Source organism: Drosophila willistoni, unplaced genomic scaffold (assembly GCF_018902025.1).
Source record: "Drosophila willistoni isolate 14030-0811.24 unplaced genomic scaffold, UCI_dwil_1.1 Seg346, whole genome shotgun sequence".
In the NCBI taxonomy this organism is placed as follows: Eukaryota; Metazoa; Arthropoda; class Insecta; order Diptera; family Drosophilidae; genus Drosophila; species Drosophila willistoni.
In genome coordinates this window covers 7,501-11,922 of record NW_025814296.1, presented here as the reverse complement: position 1 = coordinate 11,922, position 4,422 = coordinate 7,501, and the positions used below count along the sequence as shown (strand labels likewise).

The 4,422-nt window shown below is 43.0% G+C and overlaps 1 pseudogene; it reads right to left on the bottom strand.

Annotated features, from left to right (window-relative positions):
• Positions 1-1,394: 1,394 nt before the first annotated feature.
• On the bottom strand, positions 1,395-4,141 carry LOC124461327 (annotated as a pseudogene).
• Between the last annotated feature and the right edge of the window lie 281 nt (positions 4,142-4,422).

The window sequence follows — 4,422 nt, the reverse complement described above, 5'->3', positions numbered from 1 at the left end:
TTTGGTGTCAACCTCCATCACCTTCAGGGAAGGTCTTGCCGCCTTCTTCTGTTGAACATTCAGTCCAACTTCTGCGAACTTCTTATTCGCTACCACCCGCTGTATTTCGACAACCGACGGCGTGCGAATGACAGCGCCTCCGCTCCTGAGTTCGCGTACTTCATGTACACGCACTCCCAGCGTCGGTGCGACCTCCTTCATCACCCGCTCGGCCACTTGCTTGCTGGACACGTTCGGGTCCCGACTCGTGACCACCGCGGACCACGTCTCAGCTGGCTTGCTGATCCGTGGCGCGGCGACCGGCACTCCGGGGACGGGGACAACGGCAGCAGCTCTGGCGGTGACCGCGGGGAAGGCAGCATTGTACGCAGCAATATGCGCAGCAACAGGGGTGGTGGGCGGCTGTGCAGCAGGTTTGCTCGCTGCCGCTTCCAACAGAGCGTTCCTGAGGGTCAGCGATGTCGCCAACTCCTCCAAGCGTCTGATAGCAGACGATAGCTGCGATGCAGCTACTGGCTCCATGCCAATCATGGCATTTCTAATGGCTTGCCCTGAGGCGCCAATCTCTGCGAGAATCGCAGACGAGCCACCGGCGACAATTCGCCACGCTCCGCTTCGCGGTATCTCCATATCGGCTGGTCCAGCGGCTGGACTTTCGACAGCTTCAGGAGAAGCAGCAGCGGCGGCAGCCTTACGTTTGGCTGGCTTCACGGGGGGCGCGGCGGGGGCGGGCATGGACACGCTGTCCAGATGCGGCTTTTTCGCGACGGGGGCGACTTGCTCCAGCACCGGCGACGAACGAGCCGAGCGAGCCTTCGCTTTCCGCGCCTTCTTCTCCCGCTTACCGACGACGACCGTCATCTCGGCGCCCGACTCATCAACGGTGTCACTACCAGTGACATTCATCGACTCCGCGGCCGACTCAACACACGACGTAGCGCTGCGGGCGCTTTCAACAACGCTGGAAGCGCTCATCACGCTGATGGTGCTTCCACTGCGTTTCATGGATCCGTCCATGACAACGTCTCTACACGAATAGTTCGTGTCACGAAAAAATTCGAAAAAATTTTTTCGTGTCACGCACGAACTATCGGCTCACGCACGAACAATCGGCTCACGCACGAGTCCGATCACGCACGCCGAAAACCGCACTTGGCCCTTTTAGCGAGGGCGCACTGTACTAGCACTCTTCTCGAGTGTCCACTGTACTTGAGCACGTGCTCACACACACACTCGCACTGTCACTCACACGCACAGTCTCAACTGGTAAACAAGTTACCGTTGCTTGGCACACTAATCCACTTGTTTACGACAAGTGAGCACTTCACCGTTTCAATCGGTGTCTCTGTTTTGCACTTATGCAATCTGTTTTGCGTTCAAGATTCGTAAATCAAACGACCGCGACACAACCGCACGCAACGACAGTCCAAACAAGACTGAGTAGATAGGGACAGTAGGAATCTCGTTAATCCATTCATGCGCGTCACTAATTAGATGACGAGGCATTTGGCTACCTTAAGAGAGTCATAGTTACTCCCGCCGTTGACCCGCGCTTACTTGAATTTCTTCACTTTGACATTCAGAGCACTGGGCAGAAATCACATTGTGTCAACACCCGCTAGGGCCATCACAATGCTTTGTTTTAATTAGACAGTCGGATTCCCCAAGTCCGTGCCAGTTCTGAATTGATTGTTAATTGATAATCGTTATAATTTAAAAGAACTAATTAAAAATTAGTATTCTTAAAAATTTTAGCAAGAAAGTTCCACAATTGGCTACGTAACTAACTATCCGGGGAACAAATAACTATCATAAATGATAGAAACTCTATTTACCCAGAACGAGCACATAAACCATGTTATTGTTTCCCAATCAAGCCCGACTATCTCAATCTTCAGAGCCAATCCTTATCCCGAAGTTACGGATCTAATTTGCCGACTTCCCTTACCTACATTATTCTATCGACTAGAGACTCTTCACCTTGGAGACCAGCTGCGGATATTGGTACGGCCTGTTGAGAAGTTTGCGTATCCCCACCATAAATTTTCAAGGTCCGAGGAGAAAATATCGACACAACAGTATATGTCATGCTCTTCTAGCCCATCTACCATATCTCTCTGCGAAAGACTTCCATGGTAGTACGGCTATAAAACAGAAAAGAAAACTCTTCCGATACCTCTCGACGGCTTCTTTATGGTCGTTCCTGTTGCCAGGATGAGCACGAGGCCCATATTTAATAACAAACGGATACTCAACAGGTTACGGAATTGGAACCGTATTCCCTTTCGTTCAAAATTATTCAAGTGTTTTATTATTTATTATTTCATTTGACATTTTTAAAACTTGAAAATTTTCGGCTTTCGCCTTGAACTTAGGACCGACTAACTCGTGATCAACCACTGTTCACACGAAACCCTTCTCCACTTCAGTCCTCCAAGGTCTCATTCGATTATTTGCTACTACCACCAAGATCTGTACCAATGGCGGCTCCATGCAGGCTTACGCCAAACACTTCTAAGCACACCATTGTACCTTCCTACTCACTAAAGTTTCAAAATTTATATTATAAATAATATAAATCATCTACTTTAGCGGTAATGTATAGGTATACAACTTAAGCGCCATCCATTTTAAGGGCTAGTTGCTTCGGCAGGTGAGTTGTTACACACTCCTTAGCGGATTTCGACTTCCATGATCACCGTCCTGCTGTTTTAAGCAACCAACGCCTTTCATGGTTTCTGTATGAGTTGTTAATTTGGGCACCGTAACATTACGTTTGGTTCATCCCACAGCGCCAGTTCTGCTTACCAAAAGTGGCCCACTGGGCACAATATATCATAACCTTAAACTTCATATCAAGAAAGTTAAGGTTCTTACCCATTTAAAGTTTGAGAATAGGTTAAGATCGTTTCGACCCTAAGGCCTCTAATCATTCGCTTTACCAGATAAGATTATTTTATATAACATTTAAATGCACCAGCTATCCTGAGGGAAACTTCGGAAGGAACCAGCTACTAGATGGTTCGATTGGTCTTTCGCCCCTATACTCAATTCTGACAATCGATTTGCACGTCAGAACTGTTTCGGTCTTCCATCAGGGTTTCCCCTGACTTCAACCTGATCAAGTATAGTTCACCATCTTTCGGGTCACAGCATATATGCTCAAGGTACGTTCCAGTTAGAGGTATAAATAATATAAATATCATTATACATAACTATATAGAACGCCCCGGGATTGTGTTAATTATCTATAAATAGTTAAAAAACTAATCCCATTATTAGTCAAGTTAATTATGCTATTAGGTTTATATCCCAATAACTTGCACATATGTTAGACTCCTTGGTCCGTGTTTCAAGACGGGTCCCGAAGGTATCCTGAATCTTTCGCATTGTTAATCATACAAGTGCATATAATAAACACAGAAAATCAATGATAATCATGCTATTATATAATTCCGAAAAATTAACGCACTGTATTCATATAAATCTATCAACACTTTATCAAATTAATGACATTTATTCTATGTTAAAATGCAAGCAAAATAATTTAAATAAACTATAAGTCATATTTTATGATAAATTTGGTTTATGTTAATAGATTACAATGTCCTTATATGGAAAAAATGCACACTATTATTATAATATTATTAAAATATTAAAACTCTAATGATGAATTTTCCATAATGGATATTCAGGTTCATCGGGCTTAACCTCTAAGCAGTTTCACGTACTATTTAACTCTCTATTCAGAGTTCTTTTCAACTTTCCCTCACGGTACTTGTTTACTATCGGTCTCATGGTTATATTTAGTTTTAGATGGAGTTTACCACCCACTTAGTGCTGCACTATCAAGCAACACGACTCTTTGGAAACACCATCTAGTAATCATTAACGTTATACGGGCCTGGCACCCTCTATGGGTAAATGGCCTCATTTAAGAAGGACTTAAATCATTAATTTCTCATACTAGAATATTGATGCTCCATACACTGCATCTCACATTTGCCATAAAGACAAAGTGACTTAGTGCTGAACTATTTTCTTTTCGCTCGCCGCTACTAAGAAAATCCTTGTTAGTTTCTTTTCCTCCCCTAATTAATATGCTTAAATTCAGGGGGTAGTCCCATATGAGTTGAGGTTGTATATACACACAAATATATTATTTAATATATTAAAACCATTGTTAATTTTTACTTTAAGTGAAGAATAATATTATGACACAATTATTTTTTCATTTCATATCATTAATAAGAGGCAATTCTAGATTAAAATTTAATATTTTTTATGCTAGACATTCCTCAGTATCATTTGATTTGAAAAAGAAAATTATACATCTTCGTTTTTCTCATACATATGTGAGCCAATGTGTTTCAATTATTATTAATATTATGAATATACATATATATCCAATAATATACCATA